This window comes from Gadus chalcogrammus, chromosome 7, assembly GCF_026213295.1.
Source record: "Gadus chalcogrammus isolate NIFS_2021 chromosome 7, NIFS_Gcha_1.0, whole genome shotgun sequence".
In the NCBI taxonomy this organism is placed as follows: domain Eukaryota; kingdom Metazoa; phylum Chordata; class Actinopteri; order Gadiformes; family Gadidae; genus Gadus; species Gadus chalcogrammus.
This window is the reverse complement of record NC_079418.1, coordinates 9,889,236-9,906,102: the sequence shown is the minus strand read 5'-3', so window position 1 is coordinate 9,906,102 and position 16,867 is coordinate 9,889,236. Positions and strand designations below refer to the sequence as shown.

Below are 16,867 nucleotides of genomic sequence, written 5' to 3'. Positions count from 1 at the left end.
CGGCACCCCTCTCGTGAGAGTTCGGGGATCGCCACAGTGGGTCAAATCCGGGCCCACTGATAGGGGAATGGTCACTTTGCGCCGCCGTTGGCGCACCGGGTCGATGCACAGGCGAGAAAAACATCTCTGCAGCTGCCTCAGGTGAAGCAGCCCCAGCGGCACCACCGTGTGAGCGGCTGACATCATGCCCAGCAGCTTCATGACAGAGAGGGCTTTCACAACGCTGCTCAGGGAACAGCGGCGGAGGAGAGACCACAGCGTCTCCATCCTCTGCTGTGAGAGCCGTGCTCTCATTACAGCTGAATCCAGCTCTACCCCCAAATACATCACACGCTTTGAGGGGAGGGGGGAGCTTTTCTTCCAAATTTACGGCTACGCCTAAATTCGACAGGTGAATTACCAGCTTTTTTGTTTAAATAGCTGCTTCCTCCTTGGAGTGAGCCATCAAAAGCAGATCGTCCAAGTAGAACAGTACTCTCATTCCTGTTGCGTGAAGCGGCCAGAGAGCCGTCTTCACACACTTGGAAAACGTTTGTGGGGCTAGAGAATAGCCGAACGGGAGACGGTTGTACTGGTAGTGTGACCCTTGGAATGAGAAACGCAGGAATTTCCTGTGTTTGGGGATCACTGTTACGTGGAAGTAGGCGTCCTTCAAATCTATTGAGGTGAACCAGTCGCCCGGTATTACACACTGTAACACTCGTCTGATTGTTAACATGTGAAACGGCCTCTCCGCGATGCATTTGTTGAATTGGGGTTGATCGAGAATCGGTCTCAGCCCTCCTGTTTTCTTGGGTACCAGGAAATAACGGGAATAGAATCCCTGCATTTCCTCTCCCTTCGGGACTGTGGAAATCACTTTTTTCGCTAGAAGCTGCTGGATTAGGACAAAAGTGACAGCTGTTGATCCTTGGATGACAGCGTTGTTTCCACAATCCCGTTGACTCGTGGCGGAATGGAGGTAAACTGCAGGTAGTGACCCTTGATGATCAGCCTGTCCATCCATTTGGCCAGGGTGCATGCGTTCAGCCATTCTGAGTAGTGCTCTGAAAGCGGCTGTGCAGCCTATTGTTTTGATGCGGCTGTCATGGAAACGAGCCATGCTTGAGCCCCTGCCGCCGCTGCAAGGGTAGGAGTCCTCCCCGCATCCCATGGGGGGCTCTGCCCGAAAGGGCTGGGTGTGTGTCATTAGCAGAGGCATGCCCTGCCTGCTCAGCTTGTGACAAGAGTGTAGCTTCCTCTCTCCTGAGTGTTGGGACACGAAGAGGAATAACACTGTGACTGGGCAGCAGACTGCTGACACAACGAGCTGCGTGTCATTGGTAGACAGAGACCTCGTTTTAGCGCCCTCTCGCCACATGTCATGCCAGGCCTGATGTGGTGAGGGGAAAGTAATGTTGGGCTGGCCCGATCAATAATACAATGTTTATTGACGGCCTGCCTATATGTTTTTGACTTGCCTTAGGACAACGGATGTAAATTAGCAACTAAGCTAACTCCGGCATATTTATATTGATCCTCTGGCTGACATGTTGATTAATGTGCAATGTCCTAATCAAATAAATAAATAATAATAATAATGTGGTGGGAGATGCGTGTGAAACAGTTACGGCCGAGCCAGTAGGCACCGGCGTTAACTGGGGTGTGGGGAGAAAACAGCCGTCTTTAGTAAAGGGGTGTTTCTCGCCGTCACACGCTTCTCCCTCGCCACGTAATTGCCTTCGCCGGCGCTTGTGGGGCGGGTCATCGCCCCATGAGCCCGCTGCCCGAGGCCTTGCTGGCCGCTCGCCGCGGCCTGCGATGGAGGCGGGCGGGGCTGGTAAGCCGGGCGAGGTTGCCTTTTAAAAAGCAATGGGCTGGCTCGATCAATAATACGAGGGGGGTCTGCTGCAGCCACAGGTTCCTCTGTATGAGGTGCTGCCATGCCGCCGTCCGGGCCGCTGCCACCGCGCCGGTGGAGCAGAGGCAGAGGAGGACGCCGGCGGTTTTCGCCACGTCGACTGCCTGTTAGGCCAGACGTTGAGGGTCAGCCGCCATGGTGGAGATGTTATGTTCCAGCAGGGCGATGTTATTCATAACAGCCTCTTGCTGCATCATACACTGATGCAGCTGGGCCATCCGCTGGTCTTATTGAGCCCCGGCTTCACTCCAAAGACAGCACTAAGAGCGGGATCCAGCTGCGGTACCGCCCTCTAACCCCGGTCGGTCAGACCCTCCCCCTCGCGACCTGGATAAATGTTTTCACCGGGGCCCCGAGCTTCCCGGGCTCCGCCGCAGCCCCACTGAAGTACGGTCTGATGGCGGGAAACATCAGCCAGATCGGGTCGAGATGGGCGGGGCGTGTCGCGGCCTCGAGCCCCCAGATACCATGCAGCTGGTCCGGGCGTTGGGGGGCCTGAGGCATGGGCACCGCAAGGCCAAGGTTTGCGGCTGCCCTGGCAATAATGCCCGGTTCCAACCACTGGAAGTGAGGTGGCGGCAGAGACGGGCAATGCTGCTGCCCCGGGCCTCTCCATTCGGAGAGGGGAAGCCTGGGGAGATGCCCCCTCCTCGTCGCGGTCGGAGTCGTCCGACTCCGAGCTCACAAGGAGAGAGGGCATCGTCAAGCGGGACAGTAAAGTCATCGGCCCATTCAGCAATGGCGGCTCTGCACTGTCTGGGCAGCGCAGCATAATGCCGACAAAGGCAGAGCGGCGAGAGCGCCAAGACGGCATGTTCATGCCAAAGGCAGCCCTCGCACACCTCATGGCCGTCATAAGGCAAGATGTAACCAGTGTTACAGGTCTTGCGGATCGTCTTTGAGTCCATAATATCTATTTATTTACTTCAGTATGCTACAGGATCGTCCTGAAGAAAATGGGAGCAGAACGTCTGCCGGCGCACCGTTATGTGCGGACTGCGGATGTGATTGAGGCCCATGCTGTTGGTGGACGGGGATTATAAATTTTTCAGTGCTACGGCTCATGCCTAGGGAAAACCCAATAGCGATAGCCTTAAAAGGGCTATTGTCAATCCATTGGTCCAATCCAAAGATTTTAGAAACTAAAATGTCGGCCCCACTGTGTGACGTTACTCTCACATTTCTATGTGCCTGTTAAATTATCTCCACTATGATGATTTCGCCAATATAACATTCAATATGAATAATAATTTCATAGAGAAACTTGGTGTACAGTGTAATTCAATTTGCATATGGTGAAGACCTGGTATGTAAGGTGCACACACAGTTCTTTAACCTTCCAGTAAGTTCCTCAGGCCTTCCATGATCTCTTGTGATGAGATCATCGAAGATGATGAGCGGGTTAGGGGTGGGTGTGGGTTGGAGTGCGGTGGGTATGGTGGGGACCTGATATGTCAGGTGCACACACAGTTATCTTAGCACTGACCACAAGTAGCAAAAACAAGTACACACACACACACACACACACACACACACACACACATTTTAGTCATTTATTTATGTTCACATTTTACAATAACAAATCTTGAACACAAACACTGGTAGATGCACTCATCAAGCCCAGAATCTCTTTGACATGTCTGATCTCATTCTATGGATACAGGAAGCAGCGTCTCCTCCATATGTGGCGGCTGCCTATTAATACAGATATGGAGCAGAATTTCGCAAGTGCTTTAGCTTTTGGCTTCGGAATTCCAGCCATCTGCAAACCCCTTATGACGAGTCTGTGGACATGGCCAAGGCTTCCAAATATAAACACAAGTAGTTTGCAGGTGTACCCCAGTTGTGCAATCTCATTTCTGAGAAGTTGGTATTTTGTAACCTTGGCAAGGAATGCCTCCTCCAGACTATAGTCAAACGTACAGCTTACTTCTAAGATGGTGACTTAGAAGTCACCATCACACACACACACACACACACACACACACACCCTCCCCATGTCACCCGTTCATCTCCACTGTTGATAACCACCAGGTCTGCATTTCTCTGCAGACAGTCTTCTCTACTGTCCATCCAGCTTTTCTCAGTAGTAGAAATGAGGTAGAAACTCTGGTTGAAATACAGCCAGCCCAGTCGGGTCAAATCACCTAAAATAAAATCCTTAACGAACAGCTTAGTTTAGCAAATAACAAAGACGAGCTCCTCTGTACTCTGCTGTTCCCCCTGCTGGAGAAGGAGACTAACAACAGCTGCAGCACCACCATGCTGCCAGAAGGGGGTGGTCCTTTATCTAGTTTTATTTATTTTATTTTTATTTTATTGAATCCATAAATCAATAAAAGTGGATTTTTTTTTTTTTGAAGATAGTTTAATGACATAATTGATTTAAAAACGTTCCTAAACTCACCCTCGCTAAGTTTAGGACAGGACAGAGGAGTACAGAAGAAATTAGCTCTAAAACAGAACAAAATTCTCTCCAAACATAACGACCCACAGCCAACCCCCCATGAAAGAAAACATGATATGATCATTATTATTATTAAAAAGAGTACTTATATAACAATAACTTTAACTATAATTATCATAATCATCATTATGATTCTTTTTATTATTATTATTACGACTATAATTATTTGCTTTTTATTCAGCAAATGATTTAGACTCGCAGAGACGCACGGATTTGGAGAATACACAATAGTCCGAAGCTCAGTGACAATGTTGTGCGACTTTGGATCTGTTCAGGAGTAGGACACACACACAGACACATACACACAGAGTAATGTACACACAGATATATTCATACTGTGCGGCTATCATTCACAGTCCAGACAGTCTCCCTACGGTCTGCAGAATCCCTCCCCTTCTAGAAGAAACATCAGAAGACCTCCAAAGATTTTAGAAACTAAAATGTCGGCCCCACTGTGTGACGTTACTCTCACATTTCTATGTGCCGGTTAAATTATCTCCACTATGATGATTTCGCCAATAGAACATTCAATATGAATAATAATTTCATAGAGAAACTTGGTGTACAGTGTAATTCAATTTGCATATGGTGAAGACCTGGTATGTAAGGTGCACACACAGTTCTTTAACCTTCCAGTAAGTTCCTCAGGCCTTCCATGATCTCTTGTGATGAGATCATCGAAGATGATGAGCGGGTTAGAGGTGGGTGTGGGTTGGAGTGCGGTGGGTATGGTGGGGACCTGATATGTCAGGTGCACACACAGTTATCTTAGCACTGACCACTAGGGTTGCACGCCAAAAAATACGTACACACTAGGGCTGCACGATATGGGCAAAATATGATATCCCGATATTTTTTGGCTGAATGGCGATATACGATATATATCTCGATATTTTCTATAGAGTAGGTTAGATGTTTTTTATGTAAGTCAAAAGCCACATGTGAGATGTTGCAAGCACTTTTATGCAAGCACTTTTTTTTATTCATATGACTGCAACATGTGATTTTGTATCGTTATTTTCAACAGAATTGAATGAACATGTTAAAAAAAAAAAGGGACGTTTTTCACCTTCTTCACAAAATAATCACCTATGCAAAACAATATAAAGCTGTAGGTTACACACATTAGCTACCATTAAGAGCATTGGCTTCGTCGCATTGTCCTGCGTACTACGGTGAGGGTTTCATTGCGCCGTAACTTTAATCCCCCGCCCCCTCCCTTCTCCGTTCCATTTGGGAACATGTTTGGTTTCATTTCGCTTGTTTCGTATATTTTAATTAATTAATTAAGAGCGTCACCAGAGGGCGCCCCCAACACATTTGCCGATCGCCGGCCCTGGTTTCGGGGCAGAAGAAACTGTCACGGCCGGTGATGCAGCAGCACAGCCACAGAGTTTTACGCATTCCTCATACTGCACTTTGTGCCGCTGCTGACAATGGTGGAACAGATTTGTCGTGCTTCCACTTTTAGTCGCAACGGTTTTGCTACACTCTACAGATGACCTGCAGCTGCTGCTCATCTGTTTTTTTTAAACCCAAACTATTTCCACATTATGGAGCCGTTGTTTCTCCTCTTTGAAACAATTTCGTCTCCCGCCGCCGTCTCGTTTTCTTTACGGGTATCATCCATGCTTGTTGTGTTGTGAGGGGGCGGCGGGGGCGGGAATGAGGCGTCTTTGCACACGGCACGTTCGGAAAGACAGAGTGAGAGGGGGAGGGGTCAGGCTCACAGTCTCCAAGGCAAGCGCTGTAGACGCTTGAGCGAGAAACTGACCATTTTAACGCATATCGATATAAACGATATTGTCAAATCTTGTATCCCCTTGGAAATTATATCGATATATCGTACATAGCCGATATATCCTGCAGCCCTAGTACACACACACAGATACACCCACACACTTTAAATTCGGTGAAACCTACCCGACGAAGACCTCTAGGGATTTTGAGGGGTACATTGCCAAGCATGTTAAAATTGTCTCATCTCATTTTCTCATTTTCGTCCGCTTATCCGGGGTCGGGTTAGGGGGGGGAGCAGCTCAAGCAGGGGGCCCCAGACTTCCCTTTCCCGGGCCACATTGACCAACTCTGACGGGGGGATCCCGAGGCGTTCCCAGGCCAGTGTTGAGATATAATCTCTCCACCTAGTCCTGGGTCTTCCCCGAGGTCTCCTCCCCGCTGGACGTGCCTGAAACACCTCCCAAGGAAGGCGCCCAGTGGGCATCCTTACCAGATGCCCGAACCACCTCAGCTGACTCGTTTCTAAGTAAAGGAACAGCGGCCCTAATCCGAGTTCCTCACGGATGGCTGAGCTTCTCACCCTATCCCTAAGGGAGACGCCAGCCACCCTTCTGAGAAAACTCATCTCGGCCGCTTGTACCCGCGATCTCTTCCTTTCGGTCATCACCCAGCCCTCATGACCATAGGTGAGGATAGGAACGAAGATCGACCGGTAGATCGAGAGCTTTGCCTTGCGGCTCAGCTCTCTTTTCGTTACAACGGTGCGGTAAAGCGAACGCAATACCGCCCCCGCTGCTCCGATTCTCCGGCCAATCTCACGCTCCATAGTACCCTCACTCGCGAACAAGACCCCGAGGTACTTGAACTCCTTCACTTGGGCTAAGGACTCATTTCCTACCCGGAGTAAGCAATCCATCGGTTTCCTGCTAAGAGTCATGGCCTCAGATTTAGCGGTGCTGATCCTCATCCCAGCCGCTTCACACTCGGCCGCCAGCCGATCCAGTGAGTGCTGAAGGTCACAGGCCGATGATCCAATGAGGACCACATCATCTGCAAAAAGCAGTGACGAGATCCTCAGACCACCGAACTGCAACCCCTCCCCACCACGACTACGCCTCGATATCCTGTCCATGTATATCACAAACAGGATTGGTGACAAGGCGCAGCCCTGGCGGAGACCAGCACCCACTGAGAACGAAACTGACTGGCTGCCGAGGACGCGAACACAGCTCTCGCTTTGGGAGTACAGGGATTGGATTGCCCTGAGGATAGACCCCCTTACCCCATACTCCCGCAGCACCTCCCACAGTTTCTCCCGGGGGACCCGGTCATACACCTTCTCAAGATCCACAAAACACATGTAGACCGGATTAGAGGTCGACCGATATATCGGTTGGCCGATGTATCGGGCCGATATTTGTCATTTTTTAATCTATCGGCATCGGCCGATTTCTGTGTTTAGTAGCGCCGATTTATAGTCAGGCATGTCCGCGGGCAGCCCCGTGTTATTGGTACCGGCAGAACGCATGTGAAGGACCCCAACCCAAAACTTGTAATCCTGGGAGATAAGGTAAGGCTTAAATAGGCTACTTGCACAAGCACTTCCTGATTCGCCGTAATACAGCTCATCAGCTTCCGGTTCCAAGATGGCAACGTTCTACCCCCGGTGTTTACAGGAGCTGCCGACAATAAATATCACAGATGTGCATCGTTTATGTCGGGAAACAAAAACTCCGACAAGCAAATTGTAGAAGGGGTTTAGGCTGTATGCTGCGACCTACATTCACAGCTACGAAGGTAAGAAAACGACGTCTAACAGACGCTAGCTACTGTCAAAGTCTAATCTGTCAGTTAACTGTCACTGTCGAACGTGTATTACGATGCAGAAACAGCAAACGCCAACAAGATTTCTTAACGAGTGTTATATATCAGCCTTGATGTTTGCCTGTTGTGTTGAGTAATAATAGTTTAAGTACAGCCACGGTTTTGTGTATATAAAAGTAACATTACTTAGCTACCTAACGTTTCTTTCCATGTAGTAACATGTTATATAGATGTGATGATGCGAGTAACCCAGTACAATTGAAGCTTAATGAATTTGTATGTGTTATTTCATTCAGTGTCCAATAAAGACAAGCTGACAGTGCAGGTCAGTGTGAGTGCCTTGTGCTACAGGTCGATGGGGAAGAGGGAGGCACCACAGTTTTAGAGTCTAGGCAGGAAGCTGTGTTCATCCCTGTTCAGTGGTGTTTGTTCGGTTAAGCAGTAGCTAAGTGTAGTCCTCAAGGGCCACCAACTTTAATGTTTTTCATGTCTCCCTGTTTTTCACACAATTTAATATAGTCAAGGTAATGAGTACAAGGCTACAACTTTTCAATAAACAAGATATTTATTGTCGTTTGCACAGCAGAAGTACAGGTACATTGGAATAATTGTGATTCTTGGAGTCCGCTTTAAAAAAAACCACATCTTTATTTTAAGAGGGAGAGAATATAACAGTAAGCATTCAGGGTGGTAGGCTTTTTCTAGCACAGTTGAAGTACTTACCTTCATAAGAAACAAGTTGTTTTTTACACCCATGATGCTGAGGTTATATTTCTAATGATTTACCTTTTTCTCTTAGATCAAGCTTTGTGATTCATCAGCCGAGGGATGAAAAAATAAAGTTAATCTATGGGCTGGAGCAGCTGTCTCTGAGAGGAAAAGAAAAAAAGGATAGCTCAAAAACAACAAATACAAATGCAATGGCATCACGTATAATTACATCTGTAACTACTGTTGATGCACGTGCAGGTGCGACCACTTCTTTTTTTCTGGGCAGCTGATTTGGCTCTGGAAACACGGACCATCTTGTAGAGAAGGCTCAATCAAAGACCAAAAAGCTATCAGATGGTTGTAGCTGGCAAATCTATTCACAAAAGACATCGCATAAAAATGTTCAATTAGAAGTGCACATCAAAAGTATACATTGTTACCAAAATAATGTCAACAGTAACTACTAAGATTAAGATTTGATCGTATATATATATATATATATATATATATATATATATATATATATATATATATATATATATATATATATATAAAGCAGGGTGACCTGTATTTCTCCCATATATCTGTTTCAGCCTCAGTCACCTCCCTTACCTGTATTGTGACTTGTGCCACTACGCAACGGTTGCTCTACCGGATGGCGTCGTAACTAATCCCTGGCACTCAGCTGACAGGTTTGTTTCGTTTCCTCTTTGGGTGCAGTTCAATAACTGCACCAACTTCCTGTAAGACAACCTGATGTGTGTGGATATCCAATGCCCTAATGTGTTCTCTCTGCTCTCTTTTTAGAGTAGTGTTCTTGTCCGGGCCGTATCTTTGGGAGGCGCGGTTTGGTGGTTTGCCGTGTACTTGCATGTAGATAAGTAGGGTGTTACCTGCTCAATTCATACATTTTTACAATTGTTTATTGATAGTATTTTGTTCTAGGACCAGCATTGGTGGAGTTGGAGACGGTCACATTCTGGCGCTGGCGCTTCAGTGCTCCTATTTTCATATCATAGAATAATAACATGACTTTTTTCAACCATTTAAAAATAAACTTTTGTAGACTTGAACTGGAAACACGTCTCTGTAAGTCTTTACACAAATCTGTATTATAAATGTTTGTTTTTGTACTATTGGTGTGGTCATTCATATATATAAATTCTGATAAGACATGGACATCCCCAACTCCAATTACACCATCTCTCAACATGCCACTACCTGTGTCCTATTAATCATTCACAGACCTATTAAGAAATAATTTGGTACAGTACTATAAATTAATCTGTAACGTAAAGCTATTTTCTAACCAACAATGTCCCTGACTGACACATATTCCCGTCACGTAGGGACTAGGCTAATAACAGACTAATACAAAAAATGTGACTGTGAAAAAGTGACTTCCCTTGTGTAAATTCGGATGTCTGCGTCGGAGCCAGCTGCAGTCCAAACTCTCGCTGGAGACGTAACTCCTGTAGCCTTTCTCAGCTCCTGTACTTCATTTGAGAGGCTTTCAGCAGCGGATGCGGACATATCCATGGCAGTCGGTTCAGAGAGAGCAGTAGTCTTGATCGTTGAATAGGAGATCAACTTCATCTTCCGGAGGGGCAGTTTCGACGAACCGATCAACTCTCTCCCACACGCCGCGCCTTGGGGTTTCGACTGTATACTGGTTCCACTCAAAAAGGGTCGCTACGGCACCTTTTGCAAGTCTCCTTCGACCCTGAGGAGTAGTTGGCTCAATCAACTTGTCAGGACTAAAGTGTCTGCTACAGACCTTGGAGTGAGTGGTGATGACATATGCATCCCGGCGTATGTTCACAATCCATCGACTCCTCACGTCAGTTTGGTTCGGAAAGCCATGAAAACTTAATACCCCGTTGAATTTTGCTGACGCTGTACAGTGGGGTACACAGCAGTGCTCTTCGTAGGTTGTCTCCTGCCTCTGAAAAGGTCCAGTTTTTAGATGTTTGCGGTCTTGATCCATGTTTACAGTATCAAAGTCACCAGGCTAGCGCGATAAACACACAGACCGGAAGCAACCGAGCTGTATTATTTGAAACAGGAAGTACGTCACACAGCTTAGTGCATACACCCTATTCTGCTATTTCAAAGTTGTATGGTGGTAACATATTTACTAGGTTATATATGTTACAAGTAAACTATGAAGTGTTGCTTCACTTAGTGAAAGGAAAAAAAAAACGAAAAGCATTGAACCGTCGAGAGCTGTAACCTAAGGCTACAGCTGATTGAGTTCACAGGCTCACAGTTAACTTGTCCTTGCTGTTAGCTTGAAGGACTTTACTCGAAATCTAGTAGCAGCTTGCTTGCTTACAGTAATATGTTGGCCCAAATGTTATGAGTTCTGCTTAAATTTTCCTGTATTGGAGTCGAAAAATGTCCCTCTGTTCGTGGGGTGGAGGAGGCGGCATTATGTTGCGCTACGTTATGCTACTCCGCCCCTCTCACAGACAGCTCCGTGTTTGGAGACACAGAGCAGCAATGGAGCAGCTCAGAACGGTGTATGACATTTGTTCAGAAGCGTGGTTTAGGTGACGCAGACAATAGCCGAGTTTCCAACTTATTTACATCAAAGAAAATTCACCTCAAGAACATGTGCAGCTGCGTGTGTTTCTATCAACGTGTTTGCGAATAAAAATGGATCGTTAGCCTGATGAAGTGACGTGTTCAGACCGATGTCTGTATATTAGGCTGACCAAACGTCCTCTTTTCCCCGCACATGTCCACTTTTTACGTCCCGTCCGGGGCGTCCGGTTTTTTTTTATTAATTGATGATAATGTCCGGTTTTCGGACATTATCTCGTCGCATATTTGTTTTTGCCTCGTCGCATATTTGTGTTTCTGGGTCTTTCACATAACCTACTAGTTATTACCATTGTATATGTCTATGGTTATTACGGCCTTCCAAGTTCTGGAAATGGTATCTCCCTTACGTTCCACCTTCTTGCGCGAGCTGACTGTAGAGAGAGTCTGTCATTGGGCGACCGATCTCAGGGTTGCCAGAGCCACGATAATTATCCTCCAAATACGACCATTTTGAGCCTTTGGTACGTTACTTTGCCATTTCCAATCTGGCAACATTGAGCACCTTGTCGCTTCCACTCTGTTTACAACAGCACATTACATCTGCAGCCATGCCTAAACGTAAATGTAAGTTCACGGACGAACTAAAGAAAAAATACCCATGTTTTCGCCTCGCCCCCCCCCCCCCCCGCGACGAAGTGTCCTCTTTTTCACAAACTCAAATCTGGTCACCCTACTGTATATAGCCACAGTAAAGTAGTATAACGTTAATAGTCAAGAATGTGAGAAATCACAAAGGGTTTAGCGTTGCCCTTGCAAGTCTGTGCATCATGAGTTATTTTGTTATTTATGTATTTATGTGATTACTGCTAGATTATGGTAATTTGGTTTTAAAAGCAAAAGGTTAAAAACAAAAACAACACATAAGGGAAGGTTTTGTTTCTTTTACGCATTTTTCTAAATTAGTGTGTAATTGTTTTAATGTGAATAGAATATTGGAGTTGTACACTGATTTGAGGATGTCTGTTTCTTCTGTGTAGAAATTGCTGTCTGATGGCAGAACAAAAATCAAATCCAGTGTGGCAGCATTTCACAGAGCCAACACCAGGGAAAGGCAAGTGCAATATCTGCAATGGACTGGTGAGCTTGGGGTCTCAAAAAGGTAAAAAGAAAAATACCACAAATTTGTGGAGTCACCTGAGGTGCCACCACCTCCAAGCTTACAAAGATGCACAAAAGGAAAAAGAAGAAGCAGCTGCCTCAGCCAACGTATCTCAGCCAACGATAATGGACATGTTTGATGCCCAACGTAAATGGCAGAATTCAGATCCCAGGTCAAAAAAACTTGACACTTTAGTTACAGAAATGATTGCCACAGATAATCAGCCGTTTTCATTTGTCTCAGGTATTGGTTTTCAGAGGCTGGTGGCTGCAATGGAGCCCAGATACAAACTAAAAACTGAGAAGCACTACCGCACTGATGTTCTAGATGGTATCATTACGAAAGTGGAGAAGAAAATAAAAACACTCATTGCAGAGGATGCTGGCCCTTTTTTGTCTTTCACAACAGACTGTTGGTCAGGGGACACTGAAGCACTGATGAGTCTAACATGTCATTTCATTGATGACAACTGGGAAAGGAAACAAGTCATCCTAAATGCCAAGGCAATCTCTGGCTCCCACACTGGGGAGTACATCAGCAACATGTTCATCAGCATGCTGAAGCACTGGGACATCAGCCATGACAGAGTTGTGCTAGTGCTCCGTGACAGTGGTGCTAACATGGTAAAAGGCCTCAGACTGACAGACGTACCTGATCTCAGCTGCAGTGCACACACTATACAGCTTGTGGTGAACAATGGGATCAACAGTCAGCGAGTGGTGCTGGACGTTAATGCCAAGTTAAAGACCATAGCCAAACATTTCAACCACTCCGTGCTGGCAAAGCAGCATCTGAAAGATATTCAAAAAGAACTTGGACTTCCCCAGCACAGTCTCATTCAGTCTGAACCCACTCGCTGGAACTCAACACTCCACATGATGCAGAGGATGCTGGAGCAGAAACGCGCTGTGAACATCTATGCTGGAGAATATGGAAAATTTGCTACTCCAACAGCAGATCAATGGGACATCATTGCCAATTTGATTGACACACTGGAACCAGTTGAGGAAGTTACCCTCTAGATCAGCAGGTCAGATTCTTCCATCTCCAGTGTCATCCCAAGCATTGCAGTGCTGAAAATGTTGCTTCAGTCAGAGGGTCCTAACACAAGGGGCATAAAAACTCTGAGGGAGACGATGCTGCAAAGTTTGGAGAAAAGGTTCGCAAAAATCGAGGAGACCAAATGTTTGGTTTTAGCAACGCTGCTGGATCCTCGCTACAAGAATCATGTCTTTGGCTTGGACACACTGGCCAAGGCAAAACAGTGGATTAAAGAAGAGCATGCCATTGTGTCTGAGCAACTGAACATAGCCACCACGGAAGACCAAGGACCAGATCCAAAACAGAGAAGGGTGGGAGAGGAAGAATCACCTGGTGCCTCCAGTGCTCTCAAACAGATGTATGCCAACATCTTAGGGCCTCATGGAAGTACTGCTGAGGAGACTGATGATGAGCATCACATCTCTGAGCAGCTGAAGCAGTACCTCCGTGAGCCTTTGATTGACAGACAGACTGGTCAGCCACTGGAATGGTGGAAACAGAACACATCCCGCCTACACCTACTTGCACAACTGGCTAGAAAATTCCTCTGTCCACCCCATCCTCTGTTCCTAGTGAGAGAGTTTTTAGTGTCATTGGGAATATTTATGATGATAAAAGAAGCAGATTAACTGGAGAACATGCTGAACAGTTGTGTTTCCTGCATGACAACCTACGGTTCTTAAACTGGGAGTACTGAAAGCACTTTCAGAAGTGAGGAAGACTCAGGCACTGCATGTTTACAATAATTTCCTTTAAAACTTCTTCAATGTTTTCATACATTTTCTTAAAAACAATTTGGAATATGCTGCTGTTTTATGCTGCTCAGGGAAGCTGTTTTATGCTGCTCAATTTTTTACTTGAGGTTCTGTTTTATATACAAATGTTTGTTTTACATGTTTTATGTTCTGTTTTATATACACATGCACTTTAAACTGTGTCAAATGTCATTTTCATTTTGTTGCTGGTTGCTAGTGTGTTTGCAGTACTACTGTTTATTTTTTATGTAACATATTTTTATATTTTCCAAGTTCATTTATTTTTATATTTTCCAAGTTAATTTATTTTATATATAAAATATTTATTTAATTTTTCTTTAAATGAATATTTCAGTTAACACAAAACTGGTATGTATGACTCAAGGTTCAAGTCAGAGTTCAATAAATGTTAAAAGTAGAGCTGTCAAGCGATTAAAATATTTAATCGTGATTAATTGCATTAATGTCATAGTTAACTATGATTAATCGCGATTAATCGCAAATTCTTTTTATATGCTATATATCCCTTGATTTTTTGTCCCATAATTCTTCTCATTTTAATTCTCTTATCAACATGGTGAAGTGCATCGGCTTGCCTTGGGCAAATGATTTTTTATTGATAACAACATTGGCATATACTGATCAAAACAGGACGATACAAAAAAAGAGCCATTAAACGACTTCTTTGAACAAATGTCATTTGAACATAGCAGTCAGGCTACTGCTTCTTTGTTTTGAGCCAAAGAAAAAAAAAAAAGTTTTTTTTTTTTTTTTTAATAAAATAATTGCGTTAATTGCGCGATAATTTTTTTAACGCCGTTAAATTTGGTTTGCGTTAACGCCGTTAATAACGCGTTTAACTGACAGCTCTAGTTAAAAGATGTTAAAACAAATTGTGTGCATCTACTTATTATTAGTGTGACGCTTTAGCATGCAAACTAATGGGAAAACTTTTAGATATCGGCCCTAAAAATCGGCCCAAAAAAATCGGCAGCCCATATCGGCTATCGGTTGACCCTGACCTCTAAGTATCGGCATCGGCATCGGTTATAGAAAAACCCATATCGGTCGACCTCTAGACCGGATGGGCATACTCCCAGGCCCCCTCCAGGATCCTTGCGAGAGTGAAGAGCTGGTCCGTAGTTCCACGTCCGGGGCGAAAACCGCATTGTTCCTCTTCAATCTGAGGTTTGACGATTGGCCGAACCCTCCTTTCCAGCACCTTGGAGTAGACTTTACCAGGGAGGCTGAGAAGTGTGATACCCCGGTAATTGGCACACACTCTCTGGTCCCCCTTTTTGAACAGGGGAACCACCACCCCGGTTTGCCACTCCTTTGGCACTGTACCCGACTCCCACGCAATGTTGAATAGGCGTGTCAACCATGACAGCCCCTCAACACCCAGAGCCTTTAGCATTTCTGGCTGGATCTCATCAATCCCTGGGGCTTTGCCACTGCGGAGATGTTTGACTACCTCAGTGACCTCCACCAGGGAAATTGACGATGAAACACCATCAACCTCGAGCTCTGCCTCCAACATAGAGGGCGTGTTATTCGGATTCAGGAGTTCCTCAAAGTGTTCCTTCCAACGTCCGACGACCTCCTCAGTTGAGGTCAACAGAGTCCCATCCTTACTGTACACAGCTTGGATGGTTCCCCGTTTCCCCCTCCTGAGGTGCCGGATAGTCTTCCAGAAACACTTTGGTGCCGACCGAAAGTCCTTCTCCATGGCCTCTCCGAACTTCTCCCACACCCGCTGCTTAGCCTCCGACACGGCAGCAGCTGCAGCCCTTCGGGCCTGTCGGTACCCTGCAACCGAGTCAGGAGTCCTCCAGGATATCATATCCCGGAAGGCCTCCTTCTTCAATCGGACGGCTTCCCTGACCACCGGTGTCCACCACGGTGTCCGAGGGTTACCGCCCCTTGAGGAGCCTAAGACCCTGAGGCCACAGCTAGCCACCGCAGCTTCAGCAATGGAGGCTTTGAACACCGCCCACTCCGGCTCAATGCCCCCAACCTCCACAGGAATGCCAGAAAAACTCCGCCGGAGGTGTGAGTTGAAGATACCTAGGACGGGGGCCTCCTCCAGACATTCCCAGTTCACCCGCACTACTCGTTTGGGCTTACCAGGTCTATCCGGAAATTTCCCCCATTCCCTGATCCAACTCACAACCAGATGGTGGTCGGTTGACAGTTCCGCCCCTCTCTTTACCCGAGTGTCCAAAACATGCGGCCTCAGATCAGATGACACGATCACAAAATCGATCTTCGGCCTAGGGTACTCTGGTACCAGGTACACTTATGAGCACCCTTATGTTCGAACATGGTGTTTGTTATGGATAATCCATGACTAGCACAGAAGTCCAATAACAAACGACCGCTCAGGTTTAGATCAGGGAGGCCGTTCCTCCCCACCACGCCTCTCCAGGTGTCTCCATCGTTGCCCACGTGGGCGTTGAAGTCACCCAGCAGGACTACGGAGTCCCCTACTGGAGCCCCATACAGGACTCCATTCAGGGTCTCCAAGAAGGCAGAGTACTCTGAGCTGCTGTTTGGTGCATATACACTGTGCGCACAGAGTCCCTCAAAGAGTACTGCGATTTTGTGGATGTGGAATACAGGAGGATGCTGTCACACAGCGGCCAGGTGGCTCTCTCTATTCCCCCTACAACCCTTAGGTGCAGGGAGGCGACCCTCTCGTCTACCGGGGTAAACTCCAACAC

General features: G+C 46.3%; 1 pseudogene; it reads left to right on the top strand.

Annotated features, from left to right (window-relative positions):
* The first annotated feature begins 12,139 nt into the window (after positions 1-12,139).
* Positions 12,140-14,409, top strand: LOC130386252 (zinc finger BED domain-containing protein 4-like; annotated as a pseudogene).
* Positions 14,410-16,867: the final 2,458 nt, after the last annotated feature.